The sequence below is a fragment of the Macaca fascicularis genome, chromosome 19 (genome assembly GCF_037993035.2).
Source record: "Macaca fascicularis isolate 582-1 chromosome 19, T2T-MFA8v1.1".
NCBI lineage: Eukaryota > Metazoa > Chordata > Mammalia > Primates > Cercopithecidae > Macaca > Macaca fascicularis.
This window is the reverse complement of record NC_088393.1, coordinates 39,298,225-39,324,042: the sequence shown is the minus strand read 5'-3', so window position 1 is coordinate 39,324,042 and position 25,818 is coordinate 39,298,225. Positions and strand designations below refer to the sequence as shown.

General features: G+C 44.6%; 1 long non-coding RNA gene across 1 annotated transcript; it reads right to left on the bottom strand.

Annotated features, from left to right (window-relative positions):
* Window positions 1-2,343: 2,343 nt before the first annotated feature.
* On the bottom strand, window positions 2,344-25,620 carry LOC135968673 (uncharacterized). Its single transcript, XR_010583609.1, has 5 exons — window positions 25,475-25,620; window positions 14,229-14,334; window positions 13,575-13,728; window positions 6,237-6,461; window positions 2,344-2,465 (listed from the first exon to the last, which is right to left on the bottom strand). It is a non-coding gene; the product is annotated as an uncharacterized lncRNA (long non-coding RNA).
* Between the last annotated feature and the right edge of the window lie 198 nt (window positions 25,621-25,818).

Below are 25,818 nucleotides of genomic sequence, written 5' to 3'. Positions count from 1 at the left end.
CATGGCATTATTATTATTATTATTATTATTATTATTATTATTTTGTGTGTGCGTTGGGCAGAGGAGAAAGTCTATTGCTTTCATTGATTTTCCAAACTTGGCTATCAGAGGCTAAGATCTCAAATGTTTACAGGATCCAGGGCCCCATTCAACTTCAGATGCCCCATTCACTTTCAGATGGAAACAATTGAGCCTCCATTCATCTTTCCTGGACTCCTCCAGATTCCAATTTGTAAATGGCCCTGCAGTAAATACCCCATGGGAAGTCTGCAGCTACAGGTCAAATGTGGTCCCATGCAGAAAATTCTGAACCTCAAATAAGCAGTTCAACATTCCTGTTTGCCTAGAAAACATGTTTCTCCATAGTCTTTGCCCACTAGAAAGACCTTTCCCAGGCACCTGTGCTTAGTATTTTCCCCCTAATACTCAGCTAAATCGGTGCTTTCACTCTCCAGTCATGGAGGGAATATTAATCTAGAGTTGCTTTTAAAAATGTAGTTAAAAGATAGAATTCTGCTGTCTTTCAGAAAGGTAAAGACAAGCTTCCTTTGGTTATGGAAGTGTTACAGGATACCAACACTTACCCAAAGTTAACCTTTGGGTTGGGGGTTTCCTCACTGTAGTCCCTTCTGTGGTCGCTGGAAAGATGTTACAGAAAAGGGGTCCCGATCCAGACTCCAAGAGAGGGTTCTTGGATCTCGCGCAAGAAAGAATTCAGGGCAAGTCCATCGAGTAAAGTGAAAGCAAGTTTATTAAGAAAGTAAAGAAATAAAAGAATGGCTATGGCATAGACAGAACAGCCCCAAGCACAGCTAGTTGCCCATTTTTATGGTTATTTCTTGATGATTTGCTACACAAGGTGTGGATTATTCACGTATTCCCTTTTTAGACCATATAGGATAACTTCCTGACATTACCATGGCTTTTGTAAACTGTTGTGGCACCGGTGGGAGAGTAGCAGTGAGGACGACCAGAGGTCATGGCGGTGGCCACCTCGGTTTTGGTGGGTTTTAGCAGACTTCTTTACTGCAACCTGTTTTTATCAGCAAGTTCTTTACGACCCGTGTCTTGTGCCGACCTCTTATCCTGTGACTTAGAATGCCTTAACAATCTGGGAATGCAGCCCAATAGTTCTCAGCCTCATTTTACCCAGCCCCCATTCAAGATGGAGTCGCTCTGGTTCACACGCCTCTGACAGAAGTGTCATCCCATGCAATTGAGGAAGAAGTTCTATGTGCTCACCATTAAATACAATTTCATAATGAAAATTTTGTCTTATGAAGGTGAAACTTTGAGAACCTATTAGAATTCTCATTTTTCTATGCATGGCAATCAAATGACCTTCCTATACTGCCACATAAAGTATAGATTTAAAGTTAAATGATCCAGTCAGTCATTTAACATTTTCTTAAAGAGTAATTTCTTCTATAACTATAGATGTTTGCATATGGTTTTCTTTTTGGTATTTACATTTTAAGAATTGAAGAAAAACTGACGTTCCTTTTTGGAACTGTTTTTTAATAGCCTTTGTTTATTTTTAATATGTGGCGTTCCAGGCCCTTGCTCTAATGATTTTTTTCACACTGCATTGATAATTAAATTCATTCATTTTCCCAGCTGCACAATTCCTTTAAGTAAAAAGTTATGGGTAATAACACCTCTTATGTTCAAAGTACAGAGGAGAAAAGGGCAAATCAGGATCTTTCTGTCGAGGGGAGTTACACAGTTGAGCAGGTCATGGGTTAGGGCAAAAATCTGTGTACACGTTCTCAGGTATTCAGGTCTTCTTAATTCATAGATTAGGACCTGTGGGTTTTGATTTTCTGATACTGAAAAATATGCCTTTTTCCCCCTTTATGTTCTAAAGATGTAATTTATCTCCTTATATCCTGCTCAGTTTTTTAGTTCATAATTTGTAGTAATAAGTGTCATCAAAAGCACTGAAAGCGTTGGTTTCTCTTAAATGATTGGAGACTGTTTGCATGCTGTTACCAACTCGCATATCTATAAGGAGGGCAGTAAAAGTGAGCTGAGATATTTAGTGACATAAAAAGAACCATGTAGATTTGTGAAAATGTAAAACTGTGATCATGGAAGAGGTTCATGAAGTAATGAGAGAAATGCTTCGTCCCTGGGCTAGTGATTCACTTGTAGCTTCTGTAATTTCATGGATGCTATAAGGATTTGGTTTTTACACATTTTAATTTAGTCCAGAGATGTTCCTATTTTAATTATCCATACACAAGGGCACAGTATCTTTCTACGGTTATTGCTATACGTTACATTTATATATAGCAATAGCAATTTGAAAAAAAAAAAAACAACACAACAAAATGCTTTCACCTAGATGACCAAAGGGTTATACTCATTTGTTTTAATGACACTATATGGACCTTTGCATTCTTAAACAGGATTTTCGAATACACGAGATGCAAGCACTCAAGGATGTGCACGCAAACAGATACCTGTCAGAGAATAAAAAAGGAATATGTCCATGTCTCCCCTTTCATGAAGGATTTGCGGGTGCTTTCGTGGCAGCCCCTGAATGGGGGGGTGCCTGGAGCCTCTTGCTTTTCTGTTGAAATCAGAAGGCATTGAATCAGGGAATTTGAGAGCAAAGGGATTCCCACTGAGCCTCAGTGATCACATTTCAATATCTGGAAATCCATTTGCAGGAATGTGACATTTTAACTATCATATTGGACTCAGTCTATATGCATTAGCAAGGAGCTATGAGATAAAAAAACATAAAAATAAATGCACATGCCTAAATATATATCTATGTCTACTTAGTATCTGTTTATAAATATATATGTATGCAATGTATAAAAAGAATAGTCTGATGAAAGCACACGTTGACAAAAACTGAAATGTAAATCACCCAGGTCACACACGCTCTGCTGCTGTGAAAGGCTGATTCCCTAATGGCCAGGGGGTAATTCTTCCCCCTTCCACGGAGAACCAGCGAGCAGAAATCCGTCGCATTTAAGTGAATCTCCTGCAAGCCTTTCTGACCTGGGAGGCTGTGGAACTTCCCGCTGGCTGAGTCAGAGCTGGTCCAGCTTCTCGGGCAGCCCCGCACGGATGCCTGGGGGACTCTGCCCGGAGGCAGGGGACTCAATGTCACAAGCTCAGAGGGTCACTTCTACTAGTAAAGACTTTACTCTCTGGCCAGATGACCTGGTCCCACAGCCCAAGGGAAAACATCGTGCAAAAGGTCCCCTAGCCCACACTGCTCGGGACACAGTGACCTTGGCCTGAGCTTGCTAGTCCTGTCTGTTGAATGGCGTGATGCTTGGCTTGGGAGGAAGGAGAGGAATTTAATGGTTTGTGTGAGTGTCCAGGGTCCTTGGAGGAAGGGCTTTTCCCAGGGTCGTTCACACAATGAATATCTGGGGGGCCCAGTCTACCCACAGATGTATTTTGCTTGGTTCTCAGATTATTTGAAAAAAATTTGAATTTGTCGCCAGTATTTAGTAATTGGAGATTTCACATAATTATCTGGAATTCTGGCTTCATTCAAATGTTTGGAAGTGCTGGGAACACTGGGTCCTTACCACTGTGCAGAGCAATTGATTTCTCTGGATGGTGCAGACACTCCCCAGGCCTGTGCAGACCCCCAACTCCTTGTTATCTGCCTGGCCCTGGTGGACATCTGACTTGCCACTGCAGGTGCTTCTGCAACATTGGTGTCACTGGGGGCCTGTGATCCTTGTTTTCTGGGATGGTTCAGCCACTGCTTTATGCAGCCTTGCCTCCCCTCACTGCGTGACCCACTGAGGTTGGTTACAAGTGACAAGTGGGCTGCAGAGTGTCAGCTACGTCGCTCGAAGGTGGAATCTTGCACGCGACCCGCTGGGGCAGTGCTCTTCAGCATACATGCAAGTCCTCTCCTGAGAACACGATCCTCCTAGACGTCTAGAAGGACCACCAGGTGCAGAAGAACCAGTCGTCAGAGGTTGATGTGTAAGGGGCTTACTGCGTAGCTTCCTCGCACTCTGCGACAGCTGGGGTTGAGTGTTGAATCCACGCACCTGCCTCAGCTAGGAGCACATTCCTGTGCCATTTAAAGATGCTGTCGCCTCCCAAACCGGGACTTGCCGAGGTCTGGGCTCTCACCCTGCTGCAGTTCCCAGTGAGTTAGTTTTTCTTTTCTTTCTCCCCCAGTAGTGGTAAGATAGGTGTATCTATTGGTATGTGTCTGTGTTTTGTGTTCTTGCTAGGCACAGCAGGATGGAGCCCCAGGCCAAGAAAGCTAAGGTGGGGGTCTCCATTCACTCTCTTCTTGTCTGGCACAAGGGAAGTTGCTGCAGGAGTGAGGGTGGCGCCGTGCAAGGCTGTCCCCACTGCTGGGACAGAGCTCAATGGCCCTGTTTACCCACACCCTCCCCCTTCCTCTGTTGGACTAGGAGTTTCTTGAGGACAGGGCCTGTCTCATTTTCATCTTTGTGTCTAAATGCCTGGGTGGATAGATTCATGGTGAACTGGTTCCGTCTTCTCTATGTATCTGGGATGGGAAGTTGCTAAATTAGCATGGCTGCTGCAATACAGCAGGTATGGGAGGTAGTTTTAGAAGCCTGGGCTGGAGGAGGTGAACCAAGAGGGCCCATGGGCCTGCATTGGAACTTTGACTCTGCCACTTCTCAGCCATTTTCTTACCTAAATGAAGGAGGGGCTGGGTGAGGTTTTTAAGGATACTCTGCCTGTTGAACCTCTTTCTTTCCTTTTCTTTTGTTTTCATTTCTTCTCTCTCTTTCTCTCTTTTTGAGACGGAGTCTCACTCTGTCACCAGTCTGGAGTGGAGTGGTGTGATCTCGGCTCACTGTAACCTCCACCTCCAGGGTTCAAGCGATTCTCCTGCCTCAGTCTCCCAAGTAGCTGGGACTACAGGCACCTGCCACTGCGCCTAGCTAGTTTTTGTATTTTTAGTAGAGGCGGGGTTTCACCATGTTGGCCAGGGTGGTCTTGATCTCTTGACCTCATGATCTGCCTGTCTCGGGCCCCCAAAGTGCTGGGATTACAGGCGTGGGCCACTGTGCCCTTCCTTCCTTTCTCTTCCTCTTCCTCTCCTCCTCCTCCTCCTCCTTCTTTTTCTTCTCCTCCTCCTCCTCCCTTCTCTTCTCTTCTCTTCTCTTCTCTTCTCTTCTCTTCTCTTCTCTTCTCTTCTCTTCTCTTCTCTTCCCTTCCCTTCCCTTCCCTTCCCTTCCCTTCCCTTCCCTCCCCTCCCCTCCCCTCCCCTCCCCTCCCCTTCCCTTCCCTTCCTTTCCTTTCCTCCTTCTCTCTCTCTCTTTCTTTCCTCTCTCCCCCCAGCTTTCTCTCCTTTCTCTCTTTTTTTCTTTCTTTCTATAGGGTCTCCCTCTGTCATCCAGGCTGGAATACAGTGGCACGTGATCATATCTCATTGCAGCCTCAACCTCCTGGGTTCAAGTGATTCTCCCGTCTCAGCCTCCCAAGTAGCTGGGACTACAGGCGTGCATCACCACGCCGGGCTATTTTCATTTTTTATTTTTTGGAGACACAGGTTCTCACTATATTGCCCAGGCTGGTCTCACACTCTTGGCCTCAAGCATTCCTCCCACCTAAGCCTCCCAAAGCACTGGGATTACAGGCATGAGGCACCACGCCTGGCCTGAACCTCTTCCTTTCTTTTCTCTCTCCTCTACCTGTGTTGTCTGTCCAACACAACTGCCAGATCTGACCCTGGAACACAGTGTTACTTATACAATGTTACACATTGATTGATTGGAACACCATTTTTTGTTTTTTTGGGATGGAGTCTCACTCTATTACCCAGGCTGGAGTACAGTGGCATGATCTTGGCTCATTGCAACCTCCACCTCCTGGGTTCAAGTGATTCTCTCGCCTCAGCCACCTGAGTAGCTGGGACTACAGGCTCTCGCCATCATGCCTGGCTAATTTTTGTATTTTTAGTAGAGATGCAGTTTCGCCGTGTTGACCAGGCTGGTCTCGAACTCCCGACAAGTAATCCGCCCCCCTCAGTCCCCCAAAGTGCTGGGATTACAGGCATGAGCCACCACGCCTGGCCTGGAACACCATTTTCTTAAGGGTCTCTGAGACCTAACCGTGGTTTGAGCTGGAGGTACTGTCACATACCTGTCAGTGGGCAGCAGTGCCTGTCAGAAGGCCACAATGCCTTCGTTATCAATGCCTTGCCATCCTGAGATGGCACAATGCCTTGCCATCCTGAGACTGTGTGCACACTCTTCTTTTCCTGCCTTCTCCATGAAGCAGCCATACCTGGACCCCGCTGCAGGTGCTGTTAGTGCCAGGACTTTGCCCCTCTCAGAAGCGGGGGCTGACGTTCCCGGAAGTTGAACTTCGATTGACAGCTGGCAGGTTGTTGCTGAGATAGTGGTCACTGGAAAGGTGCATTTGACCCAGACTGGTTTTGGTTTTACTGGAAATCTGTATTCAAAAGCTCTGGTTTCTGTTCATTGTGTCTAAAGAGAAATAAAAATTAATTTAGCATCTGAGACCCCAGTGAGGACAGATCCTGTCTCATAACAAGCTCAAAAGGATCTCCATTCTGACCACACAAGAAGAAGATTTTGAGTGAGTTTTGAGGGGATACACAGGATAAGGGAACAAAAGCCCCTCTGGCCTAAGAGGTTAGGGTGAGAGAACGGTAGTTTCCTTAAATATGCCTATCATGCAGCGTTTCTGAGAACATGGAACTGGAAAAAGGAAATTACCAGAATGCCTAGGATGAATGAAATGATTCTTAGCTGAAGCTCTTGGAAGAAAGGCTTTTTTTTCTTTTTCTCAGTGTTGAGACTAAAGGCTTGTTCCTACAAAGGTGTCAGAATAGAGGGTGGCAGGTGCATCTCCAAGGGCTAAAAACTCAGGTGACTGCCCAGGTCAGGCAGGACATATGCGTGGGTGAGCACAGGAAGGCTGGGTGCTCCTTGGCCCACGCTTGTGTATTCCTGGCTGAACCCTACCAGAAGAACAGAAAGGGTAGTAACCAAGGGAGGAAGAGCCAGGCACAGTGTGCATCCCTGGAGGCTCACATATATACACATCTCTGCCCTACGCACCCTCTGCCACCTCCTCCCCCAAAGCTTTTGCTGCTTAACTATGTCCAAGTCCCTCCCGTTCTGTAAGAGCTAAGAATTAACCTTGAGTTGATGTCCCTCTTGCTGTGCGTTGCCAGAAATTGATGTATATTTGACTCCCTGCATGTCCTACCCCAGTGTACATTGACCAGATTGTAACATCTTTGATGGGAGGCTGTTTCCCTGCTCCTCCCTGCCATTGTAGCCAGGGCTGGGCAATACAGGGAGTATCCACGTATCTTTCTTTGTGGGTGGGCTGGTGAGGTCAATGAATCTCCGAGGTCTTGCAGGCCTGGGGTTCTCATTGCAAAGGCCATCCAAGACAAACAGGGAACTTGTTTTAAGCATATTGCGTGGAATTCGAAGCAAACGCTGGATCCAAATAGTCGGAAAGGTGGTTGGGGCTTCAGGCTTTCCAAACCCATCTGTAGAGTTATATGATTTACTGAAATACAAGAATGTTCTGCTTTTACTGCTCAGAGCTCCCAATACCCAGTTATTTGTTTTACACATTTTCCCCATTAGAAAATGAAACATAGCAATTAGAAGCCAACCCAGATTGTTCTGCATTTAGGGGTTTTCACATATCTACTTGATAATTTTGTATCTGTAGCAGCTTGGGCATAGCACTCTTAAAGAGCCTTGTTTGGATTGTTGGAATAATGTTTTCCAGTTCAAAGTAACTGTTAGAATGGTCAAAAAAAAAAAAAAATTGCGTGGCAAAACTCAAGTCTATTAGCCTTGCCGTTCACACCTGCAGTTTCTCTCTATCCAGGTGTGGGGTTAATGCAAGCACCTCAGGTATATTTTCTGGGATTCTTTAGGAAAAGAGATAAAAAAGAGAGAGAGAGAGATAAACCCAAGATGCCTAATCAGAAATTACCTTACTGGTAGTAAAACCCAAATTCATGAGAATGTATAAAAATAGATTTCTTTTAAATGCCAGGGAAGAGATTTGGAAGCGTTTTGGCAGATTGGGATGCATGGGCCGACCTGCGCCAGGTTCTTCTTACGTTAATAAATATTCATTTTGTTTTTTTGGGGGGGAGTCCAAGTACTAAGCAGAGGGTCCTTGTTGTAGAAGTGAGATCTATTTCCACATTGAGAAATTTGAGAAATTCGAATTCTTAAATACCAGGTATTCTTTTCTAAAAATGTAACTCTTTCCTCGCAATTCAAACGGTGCAGGGGGACAGCTGCTCCTGGAGATGGATTCAGCCACGGCCTTTTCTTCTCTCGTGCAGCTAAGCCAAGCCAGGTATGAAAACGGTGCTCCCTTCCCCTTCTCAGACATCTTGTTTTTCTTTCTTGGACACACAGAGAAAGCTTCATTCAATATTGATAGTGTTTTGATACATTAAAATCGAGAGCAAGTCAGAAATCTTATATACAATGTACACAGATGTCAGTTTTTCCTGGTTTCGCCATTTTTGACCAAAAGCGTCAATATTTTACAGGGATTTCTTTTCCCTTCAAAGCCTGCAAGAAGTCCAATTCTCACAGAATGCATGTCCAGTTGGTACTGAAACGGTTCCCCCCAACATGTCTGTGGAGATCGCGTTATTAATATTATTTGAAAAAAATCTACTTACCACTTGTGTTCAATTTAGCAAATTTGGAGCTTGAAAAAAAATCTCAAAATGATTTTCCTTCATCTGGCAGAGAGTAACATTGTTCATAATAAGTAAAAATAAATGTTTTGCCATTCTAACAAATAATGTAAATAAACTAGAAGATATATTTCAAACAATATAGTTCATTTAAATTTATTTGAAAGACAAGGTAAAGAGAGAGAGAAAGAGAGAGGGAGAGATGGAGAGACAGACCTAAGTTGCAGCTGTTCCAAAGATTTCGGGTACAAATGTTCTTTCATTCCTTTGCATGATTTTGATAAAATTAGGTCAAAGAAATGTTCATTTGAAAACAGTGCTTTGTCATATTATCTACAACACATGTCTAGCAAATTTATGAATCCAGCATTCATCTGCGTGAAGTTTCAAATCCTAATGAATGGTTTAGACAGCATTGTCATCAATTTTCCGCAGGTGCAGCTGAGGCAATCAGTCAATTCAATCAAAAGCCTCCGTCAACTTGCGTGGCGCTGTCATTTTTTACATTCGGATTGCTGAAATTAACAAAAACGATCCCTCCCTGAATGCCGTTACACCCCTCCTGCCTTTGGGTGGCGCTTTTGAGCAACGCTTTGCCGTTCGCCGTGCTGCAAGATCTCGCAGCATTTTTTTTAACTTTATACTAACATAATATTTCTTTTGTGATATTATGGAGATAAAATTGCACTGTGTGTTTTAACACACATTACAACAACCTCTTAAGGCAAAAAAGTAAATTCATGCAAATGAGTTATAGAAAGTGAAAAAGATTTCTTGTTCGGTGCGATGCACGGTGGGACCCGGCGCTGGGAAACACTCCAATTGCCAGGTTCTGAACTTCCTCGTCCCTTCTCCTGTCAGGCTGTGCAATAGATTGCAATGCGGGCTCTCAACTTTGGAACTGTTGCTTTAAGATTTAAGAACCAGGCCACCTGGTTGCCTTTATCTTGTGTTTCCTCTGGGTTTACCTTCCACTGCCTTCCAGCAGTCGCTAGAAATCTCCAGGGTGGGCTTTACTGGTGTTGGGAGAGGCACGTTTTATTGCAACCTGGGTGATGAGAATTCTCTTCTTATCATTGCAAGCTATTGAGCTCCTTCTCCTCAAAGGGTTAACTCCTTCAAACCCTGCCACTTACCTTAAAAGAGTTAAAGATCCTAAGAAAGAAAAGCTTTGGCTTTTTAACTCATTGAAAAATAACCTTGTTTCCAAAACTCTATGATCTAAGAAGGATTTCAGGCAGTGCCAGTGAGGTAAAGAGAAAACTGCAAGAGACACTCTGCATATGGCGAAGATGAACACTCCTGTCTTCTGTCTCCTAAGAACGCTACCAGGTTCCTTCTAAATCTTTAAAATATATGGACAGACAGAAAGCACTTAGCATCAGTTTCTCCATGATGAATAGAGTTAACCTTTGTAGTTCGCCAAAAGTCAGTAAGTTTTTCTTTCCCATTTGTTTCAGTCGAGCGACGAGTAGAAATGCAGGTAGGACCAGATAAACTCACATTGTCTCGGCCTTTTTGCTTAATGACAGCAGCCGACTGCTTACAGCAGCTGGCAAAAGAGACGTGCTAATATTAACTTATTTAAATAATCAGGTTACATGTAGTGACAGACAGACGCACTCAAATTTATTAAAGTGGCTTGAAAAATATTTAGATGCCTTTCCTTTGCAGACATCATGAATGGTCAATTGCCCCAACATTTCTGTGGCTGCATTAAAAAATACACTTGGTTTCTAGAAGAATGCAAATTCCAAGGAATATAATAAAAATGTTCTTTTAAATAACTAGTTATGTCACTTTGCAAATAGCTTTGATGTAGCATTCCTGCCTGCATAAAGTTGAAGCTACATCTGTGTCAGCCATACCTGCGTTTATGATACCTTCCCTGAGAGAGCAATTAGGGGCTGGTGAGGGCTGGAGTTCTAGCTAATATTTGAAACTACATGTGCGTCTGCAAGCTAAAGGGGAAAAAAGGACTGTGATCATCTGTGAATAGAGAAAAGAATTCTAACAACTCCTACCTTTTAGACACTTGATAAAAAATGCAGTTGGGGGTGCCTGGAGAGTCTCAAGGGAGTGGCTTTTCCGCTGAGAAATGAAGACTGCCACATAGCCGCCAGCCGGACTTGCTATAGGAAGCTTACAATTCGGCTCTCTTCGGTGGAGTTTGAAGTTAAATGGTCCTGTCTGTTTCTTCTCTTGTTTGTGTCACTTGTTAAAGATGCCTTGAAATGCACCATTATAGTTTCTTTTTAGTTGATTGTAACAGAACTAAGCGAGTCATCTTGCATTTTGGCTACCTCTAATTTCCTATAAGGGCCTATGGAAAAGATCTTTTCTTTTCTTTTTTTTTTTTTTAATTGCTCAAATATAAAAACATTTGACTTGCTATTACTCTTAATGTAACTGTAGATCTTGTAATAAAAGGTGAAGTGAAATTGAGTGTCCATAAATCAAGCAAGTGAATGTACAGAAAAGAACTAACGATACATATAGTCAAAAATACGTGTAGCCTTAAAGGAGATGCTCGGCATTGTGTGTGTGTTTTAATATTATGCTTTTCATTAGGCTGGACTCTGTTGTACAGGGAAGACAAGTATTTCCATATTTGAATTTTTCTTTCTCTCTTCCAATCCAAAAGAGAATTTCTTTTGTTGTTGTTGTTAGTTTCCTTCTGAAAGGGAAAGAAATTAACATTGCTTTCCCCCCATGAATATATGTGGTGAAAAGCTTGCAGGGTGTTTTGACGAAGCATGCAAAATGTTTTATTAATCAGAGTAATAGAGTAGAAATGAAGGCAGTACGTCTTTAAAAGTGCCTGGGTGTCCAGGTACGCGGGGAGATCCGTAAAACAGTTGACCAAGCACAATGTACGTAGACAAATGTCTTCTCATTGTGTGATGCGTGAAGGCCATGATAGATGGCTTCTAACAACAAAGCGTGGCCACAGAGACAAAATTAGTGTTGTTTTAATTACCAGTGTCTGTAATGTTATCTATCCATAACTGCCTGAAATAGACCGTCACAGAGGGTCAGAAGGCGACCCGAGCTCATACTTCCACACGCAGCTTCCTTATCGGTACTGGAGTTGTAACAGCAGTGTGCTTAAAAAAAAAAAAAAAAAGAAAAAGAAAAAGAAGAAAAGAAAAAGTTTAATTCTTCACTTGAAACATTTATTTATAACAAAAAAATTGTTTCTTGTTTAAGGGAAGTGCCTTTATCTTTTTCTTTCAAAGCAGATCTTATTAAATGCTATTTGGAGGTCAGAGTAATGGGCAGAAAATGGGACTGGCCTTGACATTCTTCAACGAAAGTTTACACTCTCGGAGCGGTGTTTTTTGTCAGTCACAAATAGCATTATGACACTAATAGGAAAGAAGGTTCTTTATTTTTGAAACCTCCTTGAGCTGAGATGGGGCTGCTCTTCAGACATTAGTAAGTGTGTATATTGTGAAGATGAAGTATCCCTTACTTTCTGAGCTTGCGGGAGATGAAAGATAGGCCAGTTTTTGAAAATGGCCTGCGTGGCACATGCTATAAATGAGCAGGGAAAGCAATCGAGCTAATAGATTACAGTAATTATCCAATCTTTGGCTAGTTTGTATTGGCAAACTATAAATACAGTACACATTAGAACAAGGTGCTTTCAGAATGTACATGAAAGGTCATTGTAATTTGCAAGTCGCTAGTCATTAGAATATGCTAAAAACCATTGCTTCAGGGCTCAGATTTTAATGATGAATACATTGATTATTAAGTAGCAGAGGAAAAATGTACAAGAGCGGCTGTGGTGTAATGATAGGTCGCTTTATTTTGGGAAGGAAATCAACTCAGCTTCAGAATGCAGGCATTGAGGAATATAATTGCAGTGAGGAAAATTCCTCAGAGGAGCTTGGCACATATTAAAAGCAAAAACTTGAGACATGTTTGTGATAAGATTACTAATAAATCTCTGGTAAGTCTTAGACTCCTGACAATAATACAGCAACAGAGTACTTCATCTTCTCCAAGCTTTAGAATTTAAGATCAGTCACAAACAATCTAAATTACGACTGATACTAGGCAGATGCAGTACTGGACGATGTTGCTTGTCATAAATCTCTCGTTCCTTATATGCAAATTAAACTCCATTTTAAAAGATAATTTTTCACATGGTGATCGCCTTTATTTGCGAAACGCTGGTGATTTTTAATGGGGAGAGAGAAGAAGCCAGGCTCTACATCCGGGAATGATTTCGTGCAAGAGGGGAGGCAGGAGCCTGTCATCTGGATGCTTCGGGTGGGGCACCTTGACCGGCTTTGGAGAGAAGTTAGGGACCAAGTTGGGCTTAAATACAGCCACGCTGTGCCTAGAAGCTGCCTTGGCTGCTGGCTGCAAGGGGAAGTCCCTGAGTTGCATCTATGTTGCAAGGCTTTCTGACTTTTCTATTTCAGAGGGGTGTGCCTGTTTCTGCTTGTTCTGGGATGGAGGCATTTTCTCTGACAGTCACCCGCCTCCTGCCCTCCTCCTGCCCCGTTCTGTCTCTGCTGAGGAGTTTACCCTCTGCCCCTTGAACCTCATTTCTCCTAGCTGGCTATGGGCCGAAACCCGGAGTAACTCCTCACACGGCTGTCCTGGGTATCTTTGCCAAAAGAAGTCAACACGGAAACGGCCTGTAGTCCTGAGTCCTGTGCCAACCGTTATCACTGTTTTTTTTTTTTTTTTTCATTTTAAGAGCAAAGCACCAGGGTCCTGATAGATAGAGAGGGAAGGCTTGCTTTTCCTCATCACAGTCTGTACTCATGAAATGTTTGTCTCTGAAGCCCTGGATTTTTACTGCAGGGCTGTTGATGGGAAACTTGGAAAGAATAAAAAAAAAAAAATGTAAAGAGTGGGAAGCACCTGCCTTTTCTGAAATCCATCATTCTGCTACGTCATTCATGGACCTCGAGGGTTATAGGAGATGCTCAGCCTCTTTGTTGAAGCCACAGGGCAGTGAGACCAGGTGTGTTGAAGGCCTCTCCAGGGCCCCAGAGACAGGGATGCTGGCTGGCATTTATCTGGCAAAAGAGTAAAGCAAAGGGATTTTCACACCGTACTGGGTTCACCGGGGTAGTTTGGGGGCAGGGTGCTTGGGATAATCTTATTCTATATACACCTCCAAGGAAATATCAGGACCAAGGGGCCAGGTGGCCAAGTGTTTTGTAACGAGGAGCAGCACCATCCTGGAAATCTGGGTCCAATCAGAGGTTGGGCAAATTCTTCTTTTCCCCTGGTGCTATCAGGATGGAACTCCTACTATTTTTCCATTGTTTTCTTGGAAATACATTGGCAGGTCCCAGACAAGTGTTGGGAAGTTTGTATTTGCGCTTCCTTTTGTCTTTCTGTCGTTCTACCCCACACCCTGAACACACACACACACACTCTCTCTCTCTCTCCCTTCTCTCTCTCTCCCTTCTCTCTCTCTCTCCCCTCCTTGTTCCCCCGTCTCTCCACGTCCTCTCCAAATTAACAAACTTAAAACAAAAACCAAGTGCTTGTTGATCAGTGCTGACAAAACCTGTTCCAGGAGGAAGGGACTAGTGGCTCCTTGGGGGCAGATGCGGCGGGAACCAGGTGGAGCGGCACATCCCTCTGGGTCCTGTGTAGCTAGTCATTTTATCAGCCTGTGCATTAAGGGGCAACACCACACAAGGGTAAGAGTATAAACATGCTTTACAATTCTCAGCTCCCTAGCATAAGAATACTTCCTGCGTGGATGTAAATTTACAACAGGTGCTTATCAAATGTGAAAATGCTTGCAAATCAGAAACAAACTTAAGGGTGAACATATCTCAGTGACGGCTTTTGCAAGGGCTGTGCTTGATGTTGGGCTATAATGTTGTTCCTCTTTAGTTTCTACATGAAGTGTCTTTCCATGGTTTGCCACGGGGAGAATGATGATGGCTGAGCCTCAGACACTGGTGTGAAGATGCAGATTTGTTTAATGAAATCCGTATTTACCATTGGGTTACAAACACAGCTAATATGCCCTACATTCAAAGGAGAGATCTTTACTCTGAGAACTAATATTTTCATTAATTGTGTCTTTCTACCAGAAGGCAGACATCATCTAACCATCTTTGCAGCGTAACTGCACCTGTGATAGAAACGGTTTTCAACCGTCCCATTCTCGATGACTAAAATGTGTTGTATTTGTAACATAAGGCAATAGCTTCTTTTCTTGGTTTGCCTGTCCTAAGTGGTGAATTCTCCAGTATAATCGGGCTGCGTGTGCTTTTTCTGATTTGCACTTTTTGTTTTGCAGTTTTAAAACAGGCCCCACCCCTTTGCCCCCCAAATCTTTCAGGTTTGCTTGTAAGATGTACTTGTTGTGCAGGAAGTAATTAGCCTGTTACAGAGATATTAATTAACATGTTGAAAATGTTTTCTTTATTAATGAGAAATTCACACATTCTATTTAAATTAATTTGTATAGTTTAAAATTAATTTATCGTGGCCTTTGATGACCTCAGATCTACGAAGACAAAACTGGAGTATTGTACTAACTGTTAAACCATTCATTAAACATTTTATGCAAATAGTGTTTGTTTATAAACAAATTAACTGCAAGGATTTTCAAAACAGGTGCTGTGTTGTGAATGCGTACTAAATGATGTGGTACTGAAAGAATTAATTAGACCTTCAAATGTAATTAGTTGCAATAATTTGCGTGATTAGCGGCTTGGTTAAGAAGTAAGACACACACATTGTAATGCATGGGAGAGTCACTGCAGTAGCTTTGTTTTTCATATGGTGAGGATGAGTCTTCTCCATGTTTAGGAAATTTTTCAAAAAATTGCTGACATAGCTGCAGTTAATTGCCAAGTATCCTGTGGGGGGTAATGTTGTTGTTGTCGTCTCTTTTTTTCCTCTTTCTCCCTTGGCTTCTTGCAATGCATAGCCACTGGATGCAATGCTGTTTATTTGCACCTTTATGAATTTTTAAAAGAGAAAGTTGTTAACCCCAGATCTTTTCATCCCCAGAGGATATGACAATACTTAACACTTTGAGGGTTAAAAGACAGTACACAATTATTATAAGCCAAATGAAACATGTCCTGCATTTCAAGAGCGGCTGTTATCGCTCAGGGAATAGCGACAGTCATTTTTTTCTTGACGTTGCAGTGGAAGTGTCTCTTCTGTTCTTTCAAAAGATGGGCCTCCACTGTGAACAGTTTAGTCCGATGGGCCACGGAAACTGGTCCTTGTCACTGCTGATGGCTTGTTTACATGTGGCTGGTGTTCTAGAGGCAAGGCCATTGAGATCCCTGGGACCACGGCTTTCAGATGGATTTATTCTCTAGGGCCATGTTGCTGTGAGATGGCACTCAGTGTCTTAGGGACCCTCCGATCTCTAACCTCTATGCTGAGACCTTCCATAGTACGGTCCTGCTTTGAAGGATCCTGGTGAAAAATAGACCAGAGTGATTTCATTTCTTCATTTGTTCAGAAATATTCACTGGGTGCTCACGAGGCACCAAGGCCCTGTTTTAGGCTCCAGGGGGATGCGGTAGTGACTCATATACATGATGTCCTTTTCTTGTGCAGCTTCATTGGGTGCAAAGGCAAACAAGCGGCTGCCAAGTCTCAGACAATTTCAGCTCTGAAGAAATAGGAACTTGGCTGATTTCCCCTTATTTAAGTACACAATTCCCGTTGACGCACCTCTGAACAACGGTCACTCTTGTGCCCTCCCTGGGCAATAGTGACATCCGGTACTGGAGGAGATGGAATAGAGGGAAGGGTAGTTGGTTAAGGGGTGAGCCAGAGCTCTAAAATAAGCCTGTTGTGTGCCTGTGTGTGTGTGTGTGTGTGTGTGTGTGTGTATGTGTGTGTGTGTGTGATGTATCCTGCTGTTCCCAAAACCGACTAAATGACAGAAAGACTTGAAATGCATGGTTTCACTGGTTTCACATTTTATGAAGGCTCCTTTACCCAGGAGGAGAGTTGAATTATCTCGTCCCTTCCCTACCACACTGAATGACCTTGGGCAGGGCCGGGGTGAAATCTGATTTCCCTTCCAGCTCTAGACATCAAGGATTCTACTCTCAGCCTTGGAGAGGTTGAGGATCTAGAGACAAAAAAACTTGTGAGTTTCCGTAAGACCACAGCTTTTCCTCCTCTGAATTTCTTGGCGGTGTTTGATTCCGTTCATCCTCATTTTCAGCTGGTGTTTGCAAAGCAGTCTTTAAAATAGGCCCTTTTTGGATGATGTTTGAACTTGAACAAAATTAACATTTGCGTGTCATCAGTAGCCGCAGTGCATCATTCTGGGCAGTGAAGGATGAAAAGTCAAGAATGTGGGCCGCTTGATTAAAATGAACAATCCAGGAAAGTTCGGAAAGATGGATACGCAGAGCTCGCCTGCTAATTTATGTGGACTCGATTCCAATTGCAAAGGAACATTTTTTTCCCCTTTGAAACTTTTAAGAAATTAGGTTTTAAAGCTGAACTGGTGCACCACTCAACTTAAAATAGAAGAGAATTTGATTTTATGTGGTGCCTTTCACATTCCTGCACTCTATATAATAGCACACATCAGAGCTCCTGGCTGCAGGGTGGCTGGCAGGCCGGGCTAGGTTGAATGATTTCCTAAGAAGGGGATGAACAACCATCCCCTTTGCAAAATACTTGGAAAGAGCTTCCTGTGGGGTTTTAAAGCTTCTCTCTTCAGGGCCTTTGCACATTTTCTCCCTCCCTGGACTGTGAACATGGAGGAAATATTTACTGGGGTCTTAGGAGCTCTGCACACAAATTGTCCTCTGTGCGCAAATACCATCCTAAATATTTACTGGGACCTTAGCACCTCTGCCCACAAATTGTCCTCTGCATGCAAATACCATCCCGTCCTAGAAGATTCAACTAGAATGTTGTTTCCTACTCCCCAAGGTAACATTAATAGTTCCTTCCTCTGAAGTAACCTCTACAGTAGTATTATCAATTATTGGGCTCTGTTGTGTGTGTCCTTAGGAAAATGAGTGCCCTTGACTGAGCCTCACCTGCACATTGGAGCCATGCATACAATTGCCTGAAGGTAGAGGGAGAAAGCTCAAACTAAATGCCCAGCGTGCAGGCTCTTGATAAAAGTCAACATACCCTCTTGCTTCCTCTACCCCTGCATGGGGATGAGTGCTGATGAGCAGACAACAGGCAAATGAAACCTATCTCCCTGCCCACAGGCTAGAAGGGGACTGGCGACAAGTCATGGACGGTCCCATATGTCAGCTATTCTTGAGTTCCCAACTGATTGCAATAGTTACTGCCTTTTGAGAACAGACACATTGTTCACATATTACCAAGCAAGACCCAAATAGAGACCTAACTGTTCTCCTTACTGGTATATGTATGACTTCTCTTATGAGCCTCAGTTTCCCCAATTGTGAAATGAGCTGTTCTGGTGCATTAGGGCTGCTTTCCACTCTGATACTTTAGGAACCTGTATTTGGCTTTGAAATAATTATAGAATCAGGAGAAAAATTAGACCAAGGTATTTTCTTTGCCCTATGATTTTTTTTTTTTTTACAGATTCAGTTTGAGTTATATTCTCTCTCTCTCTCTCTCTCTCTCTCTCCCTCCAGTGTGATATATGAAAAAACAGACTTTAAAATGTACCTTGTAGAATAATATTTGGATTAGAACAGAATGCTATTCAAATATGCGTTCAGGTGATTTCTGCTTAAGCATGTTTTGGGTAAAAAAGTTAAAAATGGGGAGATTCCCTTAGACTCCTTAGACTTAGGGAGCTGGAGCTGGAGGTAAGTTGCAAGGAAGGAGGAAGTGGCTATCCAGAGGAATCTAGGATATCTCTGAGGGTCTCACTACCCTGGATACAGGAATGGTGGCTCTGTGGTAGAGGGCTTGAGCAATGTTAAAAACGAGGAAATAATCTGAGCAACCACAATGATTAATACAACACTCGTCTTCAAAGAGCCATGAGATCTTTAGTATCTACAAAATATATGAGGCTTCAGTTGAAGTTTTTATCAGAGAGATGCAGCTGGGGTTTTATTTCATCTTCACTCAGCTGAAGGCAACCTTGAGGGCTGGATGGAAGGGGGTTGAGGTGGGCGGAGAGAGGTCTGAGGATAGAGAAGCAATATCCCAGCATAGGCACCTCGGGAAGCTTGGCGTTCTGTGTTGGCATACAGAAAAGTACAACAGGGGACTTGTTTGGTGTCAGATACAGCTGGCTTGAATGGTATCAGTCCTGGGTGTCACTCTCTCCTCTACCATTGACCTCTCCCAGCCTCAGTTTCCTCCTTTTTTTTTTTTTTTTTTTGAGATGAGGTCTCCCTCTGTTGCTCAGGCTGGAGTGCAGTGGTGTGATCTCAGCTCACTGCAACCTCAGCCTCCCGGGTTCAAGCTATCCTCCTGCCTCAACCTCTCCAGTAGCTGGGATTACAGGCATGTGCCATGATGCCTGGCTAATTTTTGTATTTTTAGTAGAGACAGAGTTTCACCATGTTGGCCAGGCTGGTCTCGAACTCCTGACCTCAGGTGATCCGCCTGCCTTGGCTTTCCAAAGTGTTGGGATTGCAGGTGTGAGCCACCGCTCCTGGCCAATTTCGTCCTTTGAATACTGGTAATGTATATGCCCTACTGTGCAGGGTTTTTTTTTTGTTTTTTTTTTGTTTTTTTTTTTTTTTTTTTTGAGGACTGGAGAGAACCTAGGGCAGGGTCCTATGCATAAGTGGAAGTCACCTGAACACATATTTGAACAGCATTCTGTCCTAATAGCATTCTGCCCTAGACAGTGCTTGCAGAGAACAGACACTCAACAAGTGTATGTGAATGTGCATAGTAACGTTATTCCCTCAGGTTTTCAAGTGCACATTTCAGATTGGGGCCTGGCCCTTCACTGTTTTCTCTCTCCACTCTGTTTTGAAGAGCTCATTGCTTTTCAAAGGAGCTGTTGATGGACTGTGTTATGTTGTAGGTTCCAGCCTGAACATCTCCAAGTAACAATTTTGGAAGCACACGCACATATACAAAGAAGTTAGAGGTGTGAGAAGACTAGCATTGGAGAGAGGCTCAAAGAAGAGGCCACATCATCTGATTCGTGTAAGAATTCACTGATCTTGTCTCCAGGAGGGACTTAGGGTCGGCGTTGCTTCGTTTGGTCAGTTTCCCTGGAAGGTAAGGGGTGAACCCATCCAGGGCAGTGCCGTTGCCAAGCAGTGTGTTTTTACTTGGAAATTCCTTTCCACATCTGAGGCACAGTGATGACTCATCTGACTCTCGCTTTTCAACTCATTTCCTCTGGGGTAATTCTCTCTGGAGCCCGTGCCCAGATGTTTTTTTTTTTTTTTTTTTTTCAACCATTGGCAAGATGGAAGGGATGCTGGAGAAAAAGTTTTTCCGGTTCCCAAGCATCAGCAAATTTGAGTGAGCGTCCAAAGGTAATTGTATTAGGCAACATACTAGTCTTACTCTAATGGTCTTATGAGCCCCAATGATAAAGTGTGTACGTTCCAATGATTATAGGAATTTTATTTTCATCTGGTTTTTATATTGCTATAAATATTTTGCATTTACCAAATAAAGTGGTTGCTATGTAGAGATCATAACTTCTGAGACCTAAATTTGCTTCAGATGATAGGCAAATTATAGAGTACAATATGTGATCAAACAGCAGTATGGAAAACTTAAATAGAGTGAGCCCTGAGGACGAAGCCTGCTTAAAACTATGGGGGATGGAATAAATGGGAGTTTTAGCAAAGCTATCGCTGATTCCAGCAGATAAATTATGCTCTGCCTTTTTGTATCTCTTTGGGACTGTACTACATAAATTATGACCAAATATAATTTAGGCTATCAGCCTATATTTCTGAACATCCATCTTGTACATTTTAAGTACAAAATTACCATTTTGCAGAAGTATAAAATTGAGACAAATTTTTTTCTATCTGTGCATTTAACTTCTGCATACTTTATAGCAGCTAACGGGTTCGAGAGGACCTCATTACCATCCGGAGGGGACGTTAGCCCCGCGACTATATAACTGTATTAAGATCTACATAAACGGGAATAAAGTTCGAGGGACAGTGGAATGTGGAATTATATATTCTTTCTTAAATGGAGATGTAACTTTTATATAAAACTGCTCGTCGCTGCTTTTCTGAATAAGAGTCGCTGTTTATACATTCAAACTTCCTGATGGAGGAGGCTGTGTTTAGGAAAACTCCTTTCCAAACAGGCAGACAAGGGCAGGCTCTTGGTGGCAAAGGGGACCTTCCAGAGATCCCTTGGCCATGGGAGCGATGATCTGGTCTTGAACTCTGGCGTGGCCCACGGAGACGACAGTGACTTCTTGGAGCCTCATTCTACTGCCCCCCAAGTACCACCTCCTCCGATTTCTGAGTGATATGAGTTGGGCAAGTCAGACAGGGCCTGTGCCCACCCATCAGGGATGAGGCTCCCTCGAATGACTTCACCTCACTGGCTTCTCGGGAGGCCTGGGTCTGGGTCGGGGACTGCACTGGACTATGAAGCAATGAGAACAGGCAGGGATTTGGGGGGCGGGGGACCAAGTTCACTTTCCCTGACAATTGCGGGTCTTCTGAGGGTGCTTGGCAAACCTTTGGCCAGGGACTGGGGCAGCCCAGGTTTCTTCCATGCAGACCTGGGTTCTTCACGACCCAGGGTAACATTGCTCTGACAACTGTTGTTGCATCTGAGGACAAATTTTCTACTTCTGAGCTTGCAGCATCTTTTGAGCTGGAATGGAGCCTCTTGTAGCTCACAGCATGGCGCAGTGGGAGGTGCAGGTGGCAGGGGGTTGTTAAGACTTTGCACCCTTTGTGCCAAGTGGACAGCACCGTATAATCCTCACCTCATGTCCCGTCACTCCTTTATAGACAGCAGTTAGTTTTTGAAAGATCTTAGAGAATTTCTCCCCTTAATCTTCTTTTGCTTCATTTCCCCCTCTCCCTTATGTATGATTCATTTCCCCCTCTCCCTTAAACTAGTTTTTTTTTTTCTTTTTCCTGTGTCTTTTCTCTGCTCCTGGGTGCGTGTCTTTTTCCTTCCATTTCGTCTGTTTTTCTGTCTATCTTCTTTCTTACCCTCCTCCGATGGCCAAATTGCAGAACGAACTTATATTTCAGCCAAACAAGGTGGCTCGTTGGTCTACTTGATGTGAGGTGTTGCAAGCTGAGTCCCTCAAGAGGCTGCAATCCAAGTGAAGAGCAGCTGACCAGGTGCACAGAGAACAGACGGTCAGGGCTCCCATCTAGCCGGAGGTCTGGGCAGCAGTCACTGCTGTGGAATGTTCGGAGATGGGAGTGATGATACCAGACACGGATAGGAGTCATCGCACAGGTCAAATAACAGGACAGATCCCTGTTTCCTCACCTGTTTTGGGAAAATACTACAGAGAAAGAAGGGCTTATGCAGAGACAGGTGCCTGTCTCTGCTCTACGGGAGTGGCTTCGGAAGGACAGAAGTCCCAGCTCTGTTTGGTGGTTGAGCACACTGCTCTAAGAAGGCATCAAAAGGAACTTCTTTCATGAGTAAGGTCTGGTCATGTTTACAATGGAAGATTCTTCCTTTTTTTGAGACAGAGTTTTTCTCTGTCACCCAGGCTGGAGTGTAGCAGCTGCAGGGGTGCAATCTCAGCTCACTGCAACCTCTGCCTCCCAGGTTCAAGCGATTCTTGTCCCTCAGCCTCCTGAGTAGCTGGGATTATAGGTATGTGCCACCATAGCTGGCTAATTTTTGTATTTTTAGTAGAGATGGGGTTTTGCCATGTTTGCTAGGCTAGTTTTGAACTCGTGACCTCAAGTGATCCATCCACTTCGGCCTCCCAAAGTGCTGGGATTACAGACATGAGCCACTGCACCCAGCTACAGATTTCTCATTTTTTATAGGGGAAAATTCATAGGGGTACCTGGGGGGCTGTATCCAGAGTTGGCTCTCCTGAAGGGGCTCAGAGCTCACTGTAGGCTTGACACTGTCTTGGGTTCCCCAAATTCAGGGAAAATGCATCCAGCAGGAGAACTTCGACTCTTTCCATCATTGAGGAAGTGACTGGCAAAGGAGGCGATGAGAGGCAGATGCACTGAGACCTGGGAACCAGGATCTATCAAGCCCGGGTGTCCCAGCCTCAGGCAGGGATGTCCGCTCAATCATCCCCTCATTAGCTATTCAGTCAATGTCTATTGAGGACCTACTGTGAGCCAGGCAGGTTCTACTTCAGTGACTAAGATACATCTATACCTTGCAGACCACCAGATAGCAAGTAAGCAGTATAATACATAAATTAAAAAACTTCTAGTTGGTGATGACTAGAAGACTAGCATTGGAGAGAGGCTCAAAGAAGAGGCCACGTCATCTGATTTGTGTAGGAATTCCCTGATCTTGGCTCCAGCAGGGACTTACGGTCAGGACTCCTTGGTTTGGTCAGTTTCCCTGGAAGGTAAGTTTGAGACTTTCTTCGAAAAACAGAGCAGAGGTATCATTTAGAAAGTGCCTTGAGTTGGTGGCTACACTGGGGTGAGTGGCGGGAAGTCCACTCTGAGGCGGTGACTCCTGGGCTGAAGCCTGTTGGATGAGAAGGAGCCGGCCGTGGAAAGGGGGAGCAGCAGAGGGGACCACGTCGGGACAGCCAGCGTGAGGATTGCGAAGACACCACCCCTGCTGGCTCTGTCATCCTCTGGGCTCACTCGTGACAGCTCTGAGGGTAACCACAGCAGAGCATTGAGTCTAACCGGTGAGGAGGCAGGGTGGGATTGTGGTAAATGTCTCATAGATAAGCATCCTGAGGTTCAGAAGAACTGGTCACTGTCCCAAGGTCACGCAGTGAGTGAGTGACAGAGGGGGCATCTGAACGACAGCTTCCTGGTTAGACTTCCTCCTACTGTTCCTTCTGCATTTTCAAGTCCAGATGGAGTATCCAGGAGGTGCTGCCATCAGACGCATGTGCTGTGTGTCATTTCCCATTCAGGACCTTGTAAATCATCGGCAGCAGTTTTGAGAGTTGAAGCAACATTAAACCTTGAGGAGGATTTGAGAGTTGAAGCAACATCAAACCTGCTTGAAGAGGGTGCTTCTTCCCAGTGGCTGCCTACCACCACTCCCCCAGGTTGTGACACTGCACACTGTAAGGGCTACCTCATGTCTAGTGGGGTGAATATGGATGGGGACCCTGCCCTGTGCACTGGGGTGCAATGATCCTATGGCTCAAGCATGCCCATAAGTTGCCTGCAAATAGTGAGTCCAGAAGAGCTGGGGGCTGGCTCTGTCCATACATCAACACTCAACTGCTCTCTTAATGCAGAACTCAGATTCAGAACAGGTGCAGGTAGAGATCGGCTTTGAGCAAGGACAGATGGACACCACCACACTGTATCACTGACTCTGTTCACTCCCCCAAAGCCCAAGGTCACACCTTTGGCAGAGCCTGGGTTATCAGAGCTGAGACCAACTCTCACCACCTTCAGGTGCTGGGGAAACGACCCATTCATTTGCTGAGAGAAACACAACCGCCCTGACCTGGAAATGTACCCATTGGCATTATCAACACTTTATTCTTGTGATGGATCACCCCAGGAAGCCAGGCTGTAATCCGAAACCACACTGTCAAATCACCCTGGGAAGCAAGATTGTGGGCCATTGTCATGAGCATATTCTTTACTAAAGACAACTGGAGATGTCCAGCCAGTTTGGAGCTAAGCCTGAGATCTGTGGGAAGAGCTTGGGTTAGCACCTGGAGTGATAGGTAAAGCTATGGCGGGGGAAATGGGGCAGATTGTCAGTGGAAGCCTGGGGACCACCACCAACCAGGGACAGGTCAAGAATGAGGAAGTCCTGGGTGGAGCTGAGCTGGAGTGGTCATGGAGGAAGGAAGAAAACCCGAGGCCAAGCGGGTAGATAGTTTCAAGATGACAGGAGTGTTCAGTGGTGATGAACACAGCAGCTATGTTCAGCCACACAAGGACTGAGGAGTGGGTGTCCATGAGATCTGCCTAGGGGAAGGTCACTGATGATGGACTGAGTGAGAGGGAGGAGCTCATCACGTTAAGAGTGGTTAGTTTGTTGGTTTATGGTAGGAGTGCTTTAGCTGGTGGTGATGGGGAGAACAGAGTGGAGGAGATAGAGGACCGTGGGTGACAGGGAAGAGCAAGGAGGGAAGGTTGGTCTTCAGTGGTTGGTGAGACAGGCAGGAAGGTGTCTCCATGAATGTCGCTGAATTTGGAGGTGGAAGGATGAGGTCATAAGAGCACTGGGAGGAACAAAAGAGGAAGCTGAAAACAGAGGCGGAGAGCCCTGATGGAGGGACCCAGGGCGCAGCGGAGATGGGGGCCCATATGCAGTGCTACACAGTGGAGAAATTCTTACCATTAGCTCTCAGTCACGTGGGAGCAGGAGGGGCGAGCAGGGTACAATCTCTGTAGGTTTAAGGACAAGGAAGAAATGTAGAATAACTGAGTGCCCAGCTGAGGCCAGTGTGTTCTTATGAAGCAGTGTGGGTTCTGGGCTGTGTGGGACGGAGGAGCTGCCAGGAGGGACTGATGCAAGGGGCAGGGGGCTGGCGTCACTTTCCTGCAGGTCTCTGGGAAGAAAACCCGGCGTCTGAAGACTGGGAGCAAAGGCGGCTGTGGTTGAGGGGAGGACATGGGGATGTTAAGAGTTCTGAGACCCGTCCCTCCCACCCTGTGGTGACAACACTATTCTGGGACACTGCTGGGCAAGGGTGACTGAAGTGGAAGAGCTCGCAGGCCTGAATCCTGGCTTTTCTGCGTGAGATTGAGCGAGATACGTCACCTTTTTGGGCTTCCCCTGCGATGGCGGTAATGATGGTGCTTCCATGATAGGATTGTGTTACCATGTGGCAAAGCAGAATTGAGTTGGAACCTGGAAGAAATGACCCATGTGGTGCCTTAGGCCAGGGCAGGGCTTAATAAATGATTGCCACTATCGTTGTCATCGTCATCATCATCATGACGTCATAGAACCAGGGTTCTAGAAGGCTCCATGGCAGGGAGTAGGATGGTAGTTAACAGGGGAAGAACTAGGAAAGAGGACACGCAGGGCCACAGTAAGAGATGGAAATAAGAGTAAGTTTAGGGGCCGGGTATGGGGAGGAAGCATTGCAGTCCCCCCAACTG